Source organism: Amia ocellicauda, chromosome 7, assembly GCF_036373705.1.
Source record: "Amia ocellicauda isolate fAmiCal2 chromosome 7, fAmiCal2.hap1, whole genome shotgun sequence".
NCBI classification, from domain to species: domain Eukaryota; kingdom Metazoa; phylum Chordata; class Actinopteri; order Amiiformes; family Amiidae; genus Amia; species Amia ocellicauda.
Window position 1 is genome coordinate 39,500,298 of NC_089856.1, and position 16,907 is coordinate 39,517,204.

General features: G+C 37.5%; 1 protein-coding gene across 1 annotated transcript in view; it reads right to left on the reverse strand.

The window, feature by feature from the left end:
* The window catches only part of LOC136753423 (muscleblind-like protein 1), a 101,559-nt gene extending 86,271 nt beyond the window's left edge, over positions 1-15,288 (reverse strand). The window contains exon 1 of the mRNA XM_066709506.1: positions 15,270-15,288. The gene's annotated coding sequence lies outside the window, so the exon portion shown is untranslated. The remainder of the gene's footprint in view (positions 1-15,269) is intronic.
* Positions 15,289-16,907: the final 1,619 nt, after the last annotated feature.

Here is a 16,907-nt window from a genome sequence, read left to right on the forward strand (position 1 = left end):
TCATTATTGGTCTCAAGTTAGACAAAGGAGGGAGGAACAACAAATACAATTCTTAAGTCATAGCCATAAATGGATTAAGCTACTTTAGTTCCTAAAATAAAATACTACAAAAGGTTAAAGGAAACTGCCAACAGTTTATTCAGTGTATTAGTCCATCTGAATTAAACCCCAATTACTGTGTGTGCACATGTGTGTGTGTGCCAGTGTGCATGTGCGTGTGAGAGAGTATGTGTTCGTGCGTGCATGTGTGATTGAGGCTGAGCAGTCCCGGTAGTCTGACTATTGTTCTGATAACACCGGGCTCTAGGGCTGAATTCTTGTCATCACCCCCATATCCTCCAAAACCCAGTAGGCTAAATAAACAAAAGAAGATATATGGATCCATTAAAGGCTTGTCATCTAAACAAATGTAACCTTGTCTCCCAAAACAACTTCTAGGTTAGGTCTCCATAATATCACTTATGAATCTCACTGACGAGATCTAAACACAGCTAAACTGTAAAGGAGCCATAGTCAGAATTTTGATATTGATTGCGTTTTCAGATGTCTCCTTCAAAAGTCAGGATCACATGTTCCAGAATCAAACACTTAATCTTGAGAATGACCCTTGGAGCTTAGTCAATTGGCACTAGTTTGCAATATACATGTGCACTTTTGACCATCTAACTTAAAGTGATTGTAATGTATTTACTGAAAAGGATGAAGCAAATGGAAAATGTGTTCTTGCTTCTGCAAGGGCATTTTGAAACTTCCAACAGTTTTAAACATAGTCTAAGGCACCTATTGCTTAAGACAGGAAGTGAAGGCTGTTAATTATGTTTCAGCCAGCCCAGAACATAAGCAGTGCAGAGTTATTTTCACTGACTGTTGTAATTTTAGTAGGTGGTGATGCAATTTCTAAAAAATTTTAAGATAAAAAAAAGAAAAAAAAAACCTAAAATAGAAAAACAAAGGTGAGAAATATGGCCTACTTTTACATTGTCTTCCCTGGGTGATTGTTGCCTTTTTGTGTTGATGGTTTACATTTGCATGTATTTATTTGTTTGTTTGTTTATTTATTTTTTAATGGGGGGATCAAGTAAGACATCAGTCTTTGAATAAGGAGAATTGTCCTTCTGTTTACAGATATCACAGAGATGTAATTAAATGGGAGAAGTGCCATAATTTATTGGCAAACATAGCATCCTTAATGAAAATGTTTATCCAAGAAGCTCCACTTTATAGTATTTTACAGAACATATCTTACTTTTTCAACAAAGATTTGCAGCTTCTCCTTAACTAATCTAAATAAAGTAACTTTAAGTAGTTCTGTTCAAGTGTCTGAATGTGGGTGTAAAAAAAGCACTCCATACCTCGACCATACAGATAACATGAGTGCATTGGACATACAGTGAGGGGAAAAAGTATTTGATCCCCTGCTGATTTTGTACATTTGCCCACTGACAAAGAAATGATCAGTCTATAATTTTAATGGTAGGTGTATTTTAACAGTGAGAGACAGAATAACAACAAACAAATCCAGAAAAACGCATTTCAAAAAAGTTATAAATTGATTTGCATGTTAATGAGGGAAATAAGTATTTGATCCCCTATCAATCAGCAAGATTTCTGGCTCCCAGGTGTCTTTTATACAGGTAACGAGCTGAGATTAGGAGCACTCTCTTACAGGGAGTGCTCCTAATCTCAGCTCGTTACCTGTATAAAAGACACCTGTCCACAGAAGCAATCAATCAATCAGATTCCAAAATCTCCACCATGGCCAAGACCAAAGAGCTGTCCAAGGATGTCAGGGACAAGATTGTAGACCTACACAAGGCTGGAATGGGCTACAAGACCATCGCCAAGCAGCTTGGTGAGAAGGTGACAACAGTTGGTGCGATTATTCACAAATGGAAGAAACACAAAATAACTGTCAGTCTCCCTCGGTCTGGGGCTCCATGCAAGATCTCACCTCGTGGAGTTTCAATGATCATGAGAACGGTGAGGAATCAGCCCAGAACTACACGGGAGGATCTTGTTAATGATCTCAAGGCAGCTGGGACCATAGTCACCAAGAAAACAATTGGTAACACACTACGCCGTGATGGACTGAAATCCTGCAGCGCCCGCAAGGTCCCCCTGCTCAAGAAAGCACATGTCCAGGCCCATCTGAAGTTTGCCAATGAACATCTGAATGATTCAGAGGAGAACTGGGTGAAAGTGTTATGGTCAGATGAGACCAAAATCGAGCTCTTTGGCATCAACTCAACTCGCCCTGTTTGGAGGAGGAGGAATGACCCCAAGAACACCATCCCCACCGTCAAACATGGAAGTGGAAACATTATGCTTTGGGGGTGTTTTTCTGCTAAGGGGACAGGACAACTGCACCGCATCAAAGGGACGATGGACGGGGCCATGTACCATCAAATCTTGGGTGAGAACCTCCTTCCCTCAGCCAGGGCATTGAAAATGGGTCGTGGATGGGTATTCCAACATGACAATGACCCAAAACACACAGCCAAGGAAACAAAGGAGTGGCTCAAGAAGAAGCACATTAAGGTCCTGGAGTGGCCTAGCCAAGTCTCCAGACCTTAATCCCATAGAAAATCTGTGGAGGGAGCTGAAGGTTCGAGTTGCCAAACGTCAGCCTCGAAACCTTAATGACTTGGAGAGGATCTGCAAAGAGGAGTGGGACAAAATCCCTCCTGAGATGTGTGCAAACCTGGTGGCCAACTACAAGAAACGTCTGACCTCTGTGATTGCCAACAAGGGTTTTGCCACCAAGTACTAAGTTGAAGGGGTCAAATACTTATTTCCCTCATTAACATGCAAATCAATTTTATAACTTTTTGGAAATGCATTTTTCTGGATTTTTTTGTTGTTATTCTGTCTCTCACTGTTAAAATAAACCTACCATTAAAATTATAGACTGATCATTTCTTTGTCAGTGAGCAAACATACAAAATCAGCAGGGGATCTAATACTTTTTTCCCTCACTGTATGCCTATAATATCCACAGATTTCCTTACAGGATGATTTCACAAAAAAGTATACACTATATTTTTTAAGACACCTTTTATGAAATGATCCTTCTGTCGAAGGTGAACATGTACAAAATATAGGTTAATAAACACAAATATATACTCTATATAATATTTTTTGGCCCTTCATTGACAAAAATAATATTTAGATCAGCACAGGGAATACATTGTGGACATAGCCTATTTAAGCTGAAGAAGTATAATTGAAAGCTTATGAGAGTGAAAGGAGAGAAAACTGGGTTACTGAATAACATTTCTTAAAAACAGAACAAAAATGTAACTTGGTAATGTGATAGAAGTAAGGCATTTAACAACAAAACATCTGCATTTACTCATACACAAACTAATATCATAAAAATGTCTGACATCTTTAGTAGTTTGCGCACATAATTATGAAAGAAAAAAAACATAATATCTGCTTTCATATTGGAAAAAAACCTTTAGCAACTATACTGTATTAACAACTTGATTTAATTTGCTTAAATATTGTTTGCCTTCCATTATATTGCATTTTGATTAACAACATGCTTTATTTATCCATCCGTGACTCTTCTGTATTGGTTGGAAATAAAATCCTTACAGAACAAACAGATTCCCATGTGACACTCTTTAAGCCTGAGCTGCCAATCAGTGCAAATATCCAAAGGTTTCTACGCTGTCAGTTATTTGGAGAAACAAATTAGCAAACTGCTGAAATACTTTAAAACTCAATGCCAATTATCAAAGCAGACAAAATGCCAATAAGATTGTAGTGAATTGACTTCAAGCTGCTACAGCAATAAAAGCAGAAAGTGTCTTAAATGCTGTACCCGTGAATCCCACTTACAGTCTACAAAAGAAGAAGGCGGGGGGAAAAAAGGTACTTGCAAAACATTTTATTGGAAAGAGCACAAAATGTCAACTGGATTTCAACTCAATGTCTGGTTGGAAGCCTGCATTTAAAGCACAAAGTTGCCCAATCAAGCTGTTTCCATCACTTTCATCATGGGTTAAATGGGCCAATATATCCCCCGCATGATGTATAATTACATTTATTTAAACACTATCTGATATTAGAGTCAATCAAAATCCTCCATATGCACATGGCCTCAGGCACCTCTACAACAGGAAAGACTCGTTAATGCTCATGCATGTAGGCAGAGACTCTCTTTGAGGAAACAGCAGAGCATATGGCCACGTCGCATCCAAGGTTATGCTTCAAATGCAGCGTCTGTCAGAGCTTAATTTGGCGGCTGTGATTGATCTAAGATTTCAAGGTGTCCAGCAAACTTCACCGTGCACAATAATCATCTTGCCGGTCTTTGGAGACCCACCAGTGAAAATGTAATTTGATAATCCAATTTATCAGGTAGTGGCCTAGGTTTGGAAGTCATATGATATGCAGGGCTGGTCCGTCTCCCTCGCAAGGGAGACAACACAGCCTTTTCCTTTGGTACATTTGATGTGATGAGTAACAGAAACAGAAACTGAAAAAGTATCTCTTGAAATTAATTTTAAAAAGTTCCTCACTAGGGGGACAGATTTAAAAGATACTTCCTGCCAACCATTTGTATCTACTCACATGGTTAACTTCAACCAAAAAACAGCAAGACATAAGATAACGGCTGTGTGTGACAACTGAGGAGACAAATGAGCAATACAGCACAGCAATGCTACCAGTAACAAATTATATAATGCTGTATATCTGGGCCTGTACCCTGAAAATATCAGAACTAACAGACCTATTTTATGAAGTACATGATGAAGGGTAGCACAGCAGAAAAAAAAAAATATTACCATATCATAAATATGCACTATAAGGCAGCAGACTACCATCTCTTTCCTGGCACACAGGTTTTATTGTGCTTCCGCTTTGTGATAAAATTGCTCACCAATTCCTGAGACTGTGACATCAAATGCTCCGATAGCAACAAGGGCTCACAGCCTCTACTCTTCTGAAGTGAACAGAAGTCAGTAAGTAAAGTAAAACAAAATGGCTGCATCGTCTTAGAAAAATAGCCTCAGTCTGGAGATAAATTAGTTGTCTAGTTTACCCAGCAGGTACTCTTGTTATAAGCCCTGTTAAAAACTGTAATTCTACCAAATCTAGTCAACCTTCAGACAGAAAACACAGAAACATGGCAAACATAAGGTAAGAATATGAGATGACAGCATTGATTGATGGATACATGGATATATATTTTCCATGCTTGGACAGGTGATGTTCTGGGCAGTGAATCTAAATTAAATCAAATGTTTTAGTCACACAGCCTTAAGGAAACCATTTATGGCAGCTGTTCATGCCCTGCTGCTGGCTCACTCATGGCATCACAATTAATGCAATTTGTGTTTTTTATACTGTGGTAATGGTTCTTGCGAAGTTAAAAACATTGACAAGGGAATTCTCAATCTGGACCGCAAGTAAACAGCCCAAAATCTTAAAGTAAATTTAGTTTTAGTAAACAAAAACACAATAGATATTGAAACACAGGTTTGCTCCACACATATATGTACACCCAGACAGATTAGAACTGTAAGATAAATTAAGAATGCAAAGTGTGAGGTACAACTTATAATTTAGAGGAAAAAACATAAAAAAGCTCTATTTTCTACATATGCTATGTATGCATAGAATTAACTGCACTGCCACTCGTGTTCTGCAGGAGCGTTAAACAGCACATGCAAAATGAATGGGTTGTCTCAAAAAAACATACTTTAACTTTATTTATTTTCCTATGGAGTATCAATACAAAACAATCGAAAGAAACTCTTGCAAGGCAGGAAACCACATACAGCCTTAATTGACAACTTAAGAGCAGAGTGCACAGGTCAGTTGACATGTTGGAAACCACAGTTTAACATTTTAAATCTACAGCATTTCCTGCTTTCAAAATAATCTTTGAAATACTGCAGAAATACTGTACAGTGTGCAGGCAGCAAACAATCACATCGATAGAGGTTTCACATATCTTAATCAAAACTACAGCTATTTGCATGATCAGTTTTTTTCATTGTTTATTTCCCCCCCTCTAAGAAGTGGACTTAACTGTTGTGTGGATACAAGATTATTAGAAGCTACATTTAAAAAATGCAATTCTTATGAAAGGCCTGACTACATGTTTGAGATCCCACATCCCTCACCCAACAAAACAAGGCATGCTGGCTTCCTGCCTTTATACAGGAGCCAGGCCAATCAGGGGAGTCCTGTGGGTCAGGTGCTCCCCACTGCTGATTGATGCCCCAGGGCTTCTGGGGGATGCAGTGCCATTCCTGTTGGCCATTTTGTGCCCCACCCGGTACTGCACCACACTAGCTATTAATAATTGAATGTAGAAGTACCAATTTACAGCCAGATTACAGAATCATGTAATCAATTTAAAAAGCGGCTTCTAAAAGAATAAAATCAACTTGAAGGGTGGAGTGCCAAAAATTAGACATCAGTAATATTTAATGTCTGTAACACCCACTAAAGGAAAGGGAACAACGATTTTAAGAACATATAAACATATAAGGTGCATATATCTTATTAATGCATTTTGAGCATACAATATAATCTGCACTCCGTAACATTTATAATACCTGCATTTCCACAGAGTATGCCAAATATCTTTCAGACATGACAAACATGTCCAATCTCAATCTGAATTAACCAAATTAGCTCTTGCAGGCCTGTTTCTTTTCTTTTTCTTATCTACGTGTTCCATATTTTGAACAATAGCCTAATTTGGCCTATCTAAAAAGATGCAAAAACAATTCTAATGGATGTGCAATATCAGTCTTAACAATTCTTATCAGTCTTATCAACAAGTTATTGCTCATGCTACATGCGTTTTGTTTTTAGTTTTCTAGTCTAACACAGTAAGCTAGTAAGATGGAACAAAACCCTTTGACATAACCTTGTCAGGGGATATTGCTGAGAGGTACAGTCACCTAAATACTTTAAGAGGATCTCAGGCTCCAAAATAACCCACTAAACCATTGCTTTCAATTGACTGGTATTTGAATTGCATTTTACATGAGGGCTTATCCTTTTTTGGATATATAAAATATGCATTTTAAATGTATTCTAATCTTTAATCCACAAATCTATTTTATAGGTTGAAAATATACAATGAGGTTAGATTCTACAGTATATTTTCAACACATAAAATTAATATAATGATTTCAGACCAAAATATGTTTTAAATATGCAAAGGGACAAATTTAGGTATATGGAAAATATAAGGATTACACCATCTATCTGTATGGGTAGTTTTATGATATGGAGAAATGCATTATTATTGTTATTAATCAGTACAACACTATGTAAACTAAATGTGTTACATTTCATTTTCAAGGGAATCTGCACAGCTTTTTTATATGCATTAAACAACTATACATATTATATTTGTTTTCATCTTATTAAATTTGAATTAAAATTAATGTGATTGAATTCTTCATAAATAATGTATGAACTAAGTGCCATATTAGTTAAAAGTAGCATGATTAATACACAGATTGGTGGGATATGTTTGGCAATAGCATGTTTTATTAAAACAATCCCATATATTTGGCTGTCTTTTACATGTTACAATTAGGTGACAGGAAAATGTAATATCTCTACACTATTCTGTAGGATTATTATTTTTTTCTTTTAAGTCAGCTGTCCAAGTCCTTCAAATAAAATAACAATGATTTTAAAATCAAATCTAAATTGGACAGGCCAAGACTGCAAGATATGTCAAAAGGAAATAATATGATGGGAGAGGCAAGCATTTTAGAAGCTACTTTTCTCCCAAATTGTAGCTTTTCCAACAAGGCCCAAGAAGACCAGCGAACAAGGAATTACAGTAATCAAACTGTGATGTAACAAGGGCATGCCATGAAACATCCTCTGTGCATTTCTCAGACAGGACAGTAAGAGAATACTTTTTACAAGATTTTACATAAAGATTTTACACCAGCAGCAAACCCTAATTCCAATTTTCAGTATCACCAGAATGGTCCACAGAAACAAAATCAAATCATATTTATTAATTTGGGCCAAATGTGGAAAATCTATATACTAAAGGGAAGAAGGCCAAGAATACAGGCTTTATATAACTACTTAGACAAGTAGCTGCACACTGAAAACAAAAAAATGTGATGACATATCCTCTCTGAATCTGTAAATGACCTACACTAATTATTTGAGTAGCAATGACCACTGATGGTTCCAACAGAATCGTTACAATATTTTGGGCTACACATGGGACAAGTTCCCATATGTAGCCCACAATTTATGGTTTAAAATCACTAAAAGACTGTAACAAAAGATTACATACTTTTCAACATGGTGCCTACTGCTGATCCATCAATAGCATATAAAAAGATTTTATTTGGGCGTGTGCAAACAAGACATGCATGCTCACTGTGAAAAATGATTTTTCAAATACCCAGATGTTTTGTGCATCATTCACTAATTGGGGATTTCCTTAATAGTATTTTCTTACATGCAAGTGGAGCTATAACCAAAGAAAAATAATGCATTATTATACCATCACTATAACAATGCAATTGCTGTTTAATACAGAACTCATTTGAAGGGTGTGACTGGAAATATGCCCAATCAGTTAAATTACAGGTTTGTTTAAATGCTGGCCAGTGGATTTAAATTATATCAGTTTGGTGTTAACACAAAGCCCATATCTCCCTTATTGGTGCCATGCCACATTTATTGCATAAACATATCTCTATAATCATATGGTATGAATAACATGACCTGGAAAGGTACTAATACTGATACTAATGCATGGCTGAAATAGAACAGTAAGTTATCTGTCTGGAATTAAATTAGATACAGGCCATTTTAAAAGGCTGTGGATATTCTTACATAACACTGTGGAATCTTTAAATTTTCTGGGGAATAATTTCTCAAGAGCTAAACTGTAAACCATAATCAATACCGTCTGGTCAATAAACAAAAATACCAGGGAAAGGGGAAAGAAAAACCAACAGCCTGCCACTTAAAAGGAAAAAAAAATAGTCAGACAAATCCATAGGTGTGCATCTCATGTAACAGAACTATAGCTCTTGAATATTCCTGCAAATTATAATATAAAATTACATTGGAAGTATGAGACAAAGTAAGAGAGATCATCGTTAGGAATCATATAATGAAATGCCGTAAATACAATATAAAGCTACTTTAAATACTGCAGTACATACATGAATAAGCATTCAAGAACCTGAGTGTGGTCAAACTGCCGTTAGACATTTTATGTTGTTTTTTTTAGCTTTGTTGCCAGACAGATTTCTAGCCTTCAGCCAGTAAATCTGGACCAAGTTAGTTGTATAATTGTGTTCTACCTGCTGGAAGCGATTAGCAGGTGCTTTGTTCTCACCCCACACTCCAGAACTGTAATGAATGTACTGTCCAGCTGCTAGATCAATTATTTAAAGGTGTACTGTACTGGTTGCCATAATAAACATTTCATTATTATATCATCAGTATAAAGCTTAAATTCTTAGTAATTGCTGCATTCACTATTAATTGTAAAAATGAATCCCAAGGTGTAAGTCTACAAAGGTTGTTTTTCCCACCCACTAGTTTCTCCCAATTCTTTCAACCCCATATCACTCGGTGTGTAAAACTGGGTCACTACTGGTGTCCACCTTTGGGATTTTGGATTTCTGTCGAGTGCAGTGTTTTATCTGATGAACATGACAACAGAAAAAAAAACAACTCTGAATAACTTCCTGTTCCGCATAAAACAGCAAACCAACATAAGTCGAGGAAGGATGCTGACATCATGACAACACTGAATATGTGTAGCAGGTTCACTCAAATATGCAGGAGTAAGGATGGAAAAAGCAGTGTTTGCATCCTTCTAGAATTTTCCATATGCGATTCTAAGTAAACCAGGTAAAATGGAACCTCTGGGCTGGTTATAATCCGACTGCCTGAGCCACTCTCTATCTATTCTACAGGTGTTCTGTGGAAGTAAAATCATCTGCAAACTGATGTCACTTAATTGTATTCCACTGCAGTCAGACCAATTGTCACATAGCCACTAGCCCCCAGCAAGACGCACCAGCTGTGATTCAGTCTGCCCTGAGAAACTGTCTCCTTCAATGCCAGTGCTGAAAACAACCTCCCAGTGAAAGGTTTCCATTAAAATTAGGGCTGCTTTTCTACTCTCTTAACTGAATTGTGTGTAGATTTGTAGAGACCTAGCTTGCAATTTAGATGTTGGCTAGAGCTGGGATCCAGGCTGTTGGTCGGGCTTAAAATAAGGTAGGAAATGTATTGATGCAATTAAATGGTGTGTAGTGTAAAGTCTCTCACTCTGCAGTTGCAGTGCAGTATCACAGTTGAGAATAAAGATCCTGAATATTATTGAGGTGTTGGGCTTTCAATTAATTGAAGATTTAGATCTTTATAAAAAAAAAACTATAAACAAATGGAAAAAAGAAAACTGGTCTCAAATTACAAACGATGCCAACTGGGGAAGCACTTTGCAGGCAGCATGAGAGAGAAAAACAAGATGAGAAAGGATGTCAGAGTGATTGACGGCCACTTATTATCGAAGGGGTCCCTTTAGGTCAAAGTTTGGTTTGTACAGTCCCACCTCCCAGCCGCTAATGCTGTGTCTGCAAACAGGGATCCACCAAAGACAATATTTCTCTCCTTTCTGTTTATTTTCACCCAGATACTTTCTAAAGCACTATACTCCCACCCACCATGCAAGCAAACAAACACACAAACAAACGAAGCAATTCAGTGAACCTAAAACAACATCCCACTACTATAACTCTTCTAGGTTTAAATTGCTTATTCACGGAAAACCTGGAAGAATAAGTAATTAGCACTTTTTTTTGTATCCTAATTGGGACCTGCAAAATGCCAGATCAGTTATTCTCCTCTGAAATCACAAGACAGCTGTGTTAATGACATTTCAAAAACAGTTGTAGCATATCTGTAGGAAGGGAAAAAAAGAGAAAAAAGCTCACTTCAGAAGATGTTTAGTAGTATAATGAACTAAACCAGTATGTACCCTGCAAACATAAAAGCTTCCTCCTGCCTTAGGACTGTTTAACAAGCATTGTTGTATTTTTTCTTTATTACAAGGTGTGGCACAACAATAATCACATTCATGAATTATTGTAGGTATGTCATTTTATTTAGGAGCATTACATTTACAAATCAGTTAAATAAGAGGAACACACATTCAAAGATATGGGGCTGTGCATTGTGTTGCAAGCACCATTTCCATGTGGTGAGATACTGAGCTAATAGAAAACTACAGAATTGTCCTCAGTTGTGGCTGCATTTTTAGTAAGATGACACTTTCTTCTAATCATAAATCGAACCGCTATGATGAACAGGTTTGTAGTTTGCTATTAGCAGATGGGTCAAAGTTTTGATTTAATCCACCCCACTGACATGCATTGAAACTTGCGCTGCAAATGCCCTGTTGTGGATGTAGGAAGGTACTACAACTTAAAACAGCAAATGCAATGACGAAGATGGCTTGCATGCAGGCAAGATCCACTTTAACTACGAACAGCTGGCTGTGCATGCGAATGAAGCCAGCTATCACTGCTGCATATTATATTCTCAGAATGGGTAATGAGAAGAGCTGTACTAATTTTCAGCTGGTAAATTTTCACAAAACACGCTTACCTGTCCAAGTATCCACCTCTCAATTGCTGCATATAATTCATATATTCGTCGTATTTTTTTCCTGATATTGACATATACTCTGATTGATCAAAAATACAATGCACTCTATTTAAACTTCCAAGTCTAGATCATTTACTTTTAGACCATCTGCAAATCCTGCTACTTTCTGATTTCACATCATCTGCTTTTGAGGAGTATGAAGCATACAGATTCTTTCGGAAATGATATGGTTCACACACTGTGACTAACAGGGACCATTTGAGATGCTATTCAGTCGGAAAAGCTTGAAGTATTCTAGTTATATTATTTATAACAATTTTGGCTGTCGTATTCCTCTTCACCACCAGTACGATGAGTATGGCCTGCTTTCTTTTAACCAGTAAATAAACAAAAAAACGTATACAATAAGCATAGCACAATAACAGACTTCCTTGGTCTTCCCTGGTCTGCTGTATAAACATGCAACAAACTTCCTTATTTATTTTGCAGGTTTAGTTCCTTTCTTGATTTCACTATACATCTATTTCTGATACCTTTACAAACCCACAGGATAAAACAGCATGACAATAAAATATACTGTTGCAAATGCATTGTGATTAATATGGCTTATGATACAGGGATATAAGCCTTCTAATATCAAAGTTTTATGGACATTTAAAGAGAAATGCCACTGAATGAGTCTCACTCAGTGTTACAGGAACAATGCTCTTACCAATGGGACATTTAGGGAACTCCAGCATCAAACTAAAAACAAAAACACATCTGTGTCAAATTCACAATGTTATTGTGATATTCATGAAAGGACAGAGAACAAAGAAGGCAACAGTAGTTTGAAATAACTATATATTTTTAATTAAACATCCAATAGGTTAATAAAGTCCAACATGTGCACAACCAGGAAGCACAACAAGAGACAAGAGAGAGGACAGATATCCTTGTTCAAGCGACACTATGTTCAGCACTTTGAACTCTGCTCGATAAATATCCTTACCTTTCACACAGTCACTGCCGGTGTTTTCGGAGAGTAGTAAACTTCACCAATGCAGTAAATAACTAATGAATAAATCAACACATCTGCGGACTGTAAAACAGTATGCACAAATGTTCTTGCAACTAGTTCTAGCCTCTGACTGTCCACGTGACCGCTTCAATGGAGCAGCCTATTTTTAGGTTTTATTTTATAACCAATCTTCTAAAGTTGCAGTTCAAATGTTTACTCTATGAAGCACCACAACAGTAATCTGCCCATCAATATATTTTTACCTCTAATACCAGGAAGCAGAGGATTGGGCTGTCTGGTCCCAATAAATATATGGCACAATGTTTCTGCAAAACTCACTGTGCTGTTCACACTTTCATGGAAGAAACCACGGGTCACGGCCATAAGGGATGTTTCAGCCAGTGTTGGGACGGGCTGTGGTTAAAACAGTCATAGGGAATGGTAAGAACTGTACAGAATTATGCATATTGGGGAAATCAAAGGAGGATCTGAGCATTCAAGATATACAAGCTGAACACCAGCATGGGGGAAGCCTGAGCAATCACAGAGATTATATGAATTTCTGCCAATTCAAATGTGCAAACGCAGGTCATTTCAATTATTTATTTGAGGGCTTTTTGTTTGTTTTTTCATTTTTTTTTCAGTTATATATACTAGCTGTATTACAAAATTGAAAAAAGCAGCCTTTCCACCAAACCTCTGCATCTGTGGTTTTAGTATCAGCCTCCTTGTGCATGACACACAAGACCGAGAGAGCATATACTGCTGTGTTAGTGTCCACTGCATTCAGCACTTGTGGTGTGGTATACTTTTATCGAACACTATTTATTTTCAATAGACCAGGGTTTTCTGCAAGAATTAACTACACACACCAAAGGTCTAAACACGTCAACTCTATAAATAAGTGTAGTGTTCATACAGGAGTGAATAAACAAGGCACAGCTAAGCGATAAGAAAGGCAGAATGATGCAACATATAATTCATCATACAGTGTCACTATTCTAGGCTCTGTCTAACCGTTATTAATTGTCATTCATTACAAATCCAATTTATCACTGGCATTAGATAGTTCATATACTGAAGAAGCTTACGAATGCTGACACACATATTACTGTCACTAAGCTAGGGTAAAATGGAATGGGTAAAAATACACAGTGACTTCTACTGGTAAATATAAACTGATGAAGCCACCACATTTACTTCTCAGCCATCACTTTTACATTCTTGTATTAAGTGACCCATCTTGTACCCACTTGAGAACTATGCCAAGCTATAAGCCGTCATGCAATCCACTTCTCTGCATTCCCTTTGTCCATTTCACCGCAATGTGCCATCTTGAAAGAAAAAAGTGGAATCCAAAAAATGCCAGGCTTTCTGATTTTAATTTATTTGAAGATCAGAACAAATTGCAGTCATTAGTCATTAATCCTGACACAAACAGTGCTGCTGAGATTAAAGTCTTCGAATACCCATCATATTTCTTCAAGGTTTTGATTCAGTGTACAGTGCCTCCACAAACCTTCACCCTTACAGGAATTCATGCATTTACTTTACAATTCTAGTTGCTGTCATCCAGTAGCACTTTTTCTTTTTTTTCTATATACAAATTTAAGATTTTTTTTCTTCATTTTTATTCTTTAAGCCCTGAAAGCAAATCTAGAGAGGTTTTGGCAAGAATATATAAAGTAGGACATCAAGAAATAAGTAATGCTCCACTGCTTCAACAGTAGTTGCACAGGGGCTGTAATCATTGTTTTACTGCCTTGTGTCTTACAGTGAATAGTCCGTTTGTGAATTCAACTGCACAGAAGAAAGAAACTCTGCCAAGGCTACAATTTATACAAATTTTTATTGATTGTATTCTTTAGGAAAGGATCTGAAAATATATCCTATCTGCTGTAAGCATTCACGCCAAATGTCATGTGATGAACATTGTTTTTTTTGTTTTTTTTAAGAAAACACACATTCTGCACAGGCATTTCAAAGAGAAGAACAAATATGTTCAATGGTGGCAAGTACATTCTTCATAAGCCTGACAAATGTCTGAAGAGGGTAATATTGTTTATTGTTGATGTTGGTGTGGGTTACAAGGCATTAGTGTATTTGAGTGCTGCTGAAGAATGTTAATGTCTGTGTCTGACATTATGTTCACCACTTCAAAATAGTACAGATTACAGACATTTATTATTATTAATATTAAAATAATAATAATAATAATAATAATAATAATAATAATACTCCTCTGCATACAGCCTTGTTTACATATTTGTTTACTAGTATTTGATAGCTCTGTAATTGCTTCGGGAGTCACTATGACCCTAACGCAAAGCAAACAAATTCATTTAAGCATTAAAAACAAAACCTACTCTATAAATAGCAGCCATAGTGTCTTGTGTAACTGTCTATCAATATATAAAAACATTCCCATCTTGACTACAACACAAATATTTCTGCATTTTTGCATCTAAAACTAAATGCTTCACTTAAGCCCTGGGCGTGTGTAGTTCCTAATCTCATAGAGGACCATTCTGATAGCAGATGAGCACTTCTGTGACACAAGGCCGGTTATTACACCCCATCATGAATATTCGAGGATACTTCTGTTGAGCTTTTTCATGATACTCACCAGCTTCATGGCCAGGGCCAGGCCAGAGATATCTTAAGTTCCTTTAAAGTGCCGTTGGTACCCTCTCCCTGGGGAAGCTCCATGTTGCTGTGTCACACTGCAGTCCTGAACGGGACCCATAAGGCAAATGCTGAACATGTTGGTGTTTCTGGAAAGGAAAACAGCAACATATACACTCACCTAAAGGATTATTAGGAACACCATACTAATACTGTGTTTGACCCCCTTTCGCCTTCAGAACTGCCTTAATTCTACGTGGCATTGATTCAACAAGGTGCTGAAAGCATTCTTTAGAAATGTTGGGCCATATTGATAGGATAGCATCTTGCAGTTGATGGAGATTTGTGGGATGCACATCCAGGGCACGAAGCTCCCGTTCCACCACATCCCAAAGATGCTCTATTGGGTTGAGATCTGGTGACTGTGGAGGCCAGTTTAGTACAGTGAACTCATTGTCATGTTCAAGAAACCAATTTGAAATGATTCGACCTTTGTGACATGGTGCATTACCCTACTGGAAGTAGCCATCAGAGGATGGGTACATGGTGGTCATAAAGGGATGGACATGGTCAGAAACAATGCTCAGGTAGGCCGTGGCATTTAAACGATGCCCAATTGGCACTAAGGGGCCTAAAGTGTGCCAAGAAAACATCCCCCACACCATTACACCACCACCACCAGCCTGCACAGTGGTAACAAGGCATGATGGATCCATGTTCTCATTCTGTTTACGCCAAATTCTGAATCAACAGAAATCGAGACTCATCAGACCAGGCAACATTTTTCCAGTCTTCAACTGTCCAATTTTGGTGAGCTTGTGCAAATTGTAGCCTCTTTTTCCTATTTGTAGTGGAGATGAGTGGTACCCGGTGGGGTCTTCTGCTGTTGTAGCCCATCCGCCTCAAGGTTGTACGTGTTGTGGCTTCACAAATGCTTTGCTGCATACCTCGGTCGTAACGAGTGGTTATTTCAGTCAAAGTTGCTCTTCTATCAGCTTGAATCAGTCGGCCCATTCTCCTCTGACCTCTAGCATCAACAAGGCATTTTCGCCCACAGGACTGCCGCATACTGGATGTTTTTCCCTTTTCACACCATTCTTTGTAAACCCTAGAATTGGTTGTGCGTGAAAATCCCAGTAACTGAGCAGATTGTGAAATACTCAGACCGGCCCGTCTGGCACCAACAACCATGCCACGCTCAAAATTGCTTAAATCACCTTTCTTTCCCATTCAGACATTCAGTTTGGAGTTCAGGAGATTGTCTTGACCAGGACCACACCCCTAAATGCATTGAAGCAACTGCCATGTGATTGGTTGGTTAGATAATTGCATTAATGAGAAATTGAACAGGTGTTCCTAATAATCCTTTAGGTGAGTGTACATTACTCATCTACAAGTTCATATTTATGCTACAGAGTTAGACTTTTTATTGATTATTGTAGAATACAATTGGTTGTATGTAACTTCAAAGGGGGGCAGGGACTCATAAACACACACTATAAGACTAACATACCACATTAATCATTATTATTTAGACTGAATTACCTCAACCCAGGGACACGCAGCTAGTAGCCCATTTATGATTACAGCCAACTTGTTAATTCCATTTCACGCGTGATTTTGCATTTTAGAATGTGGA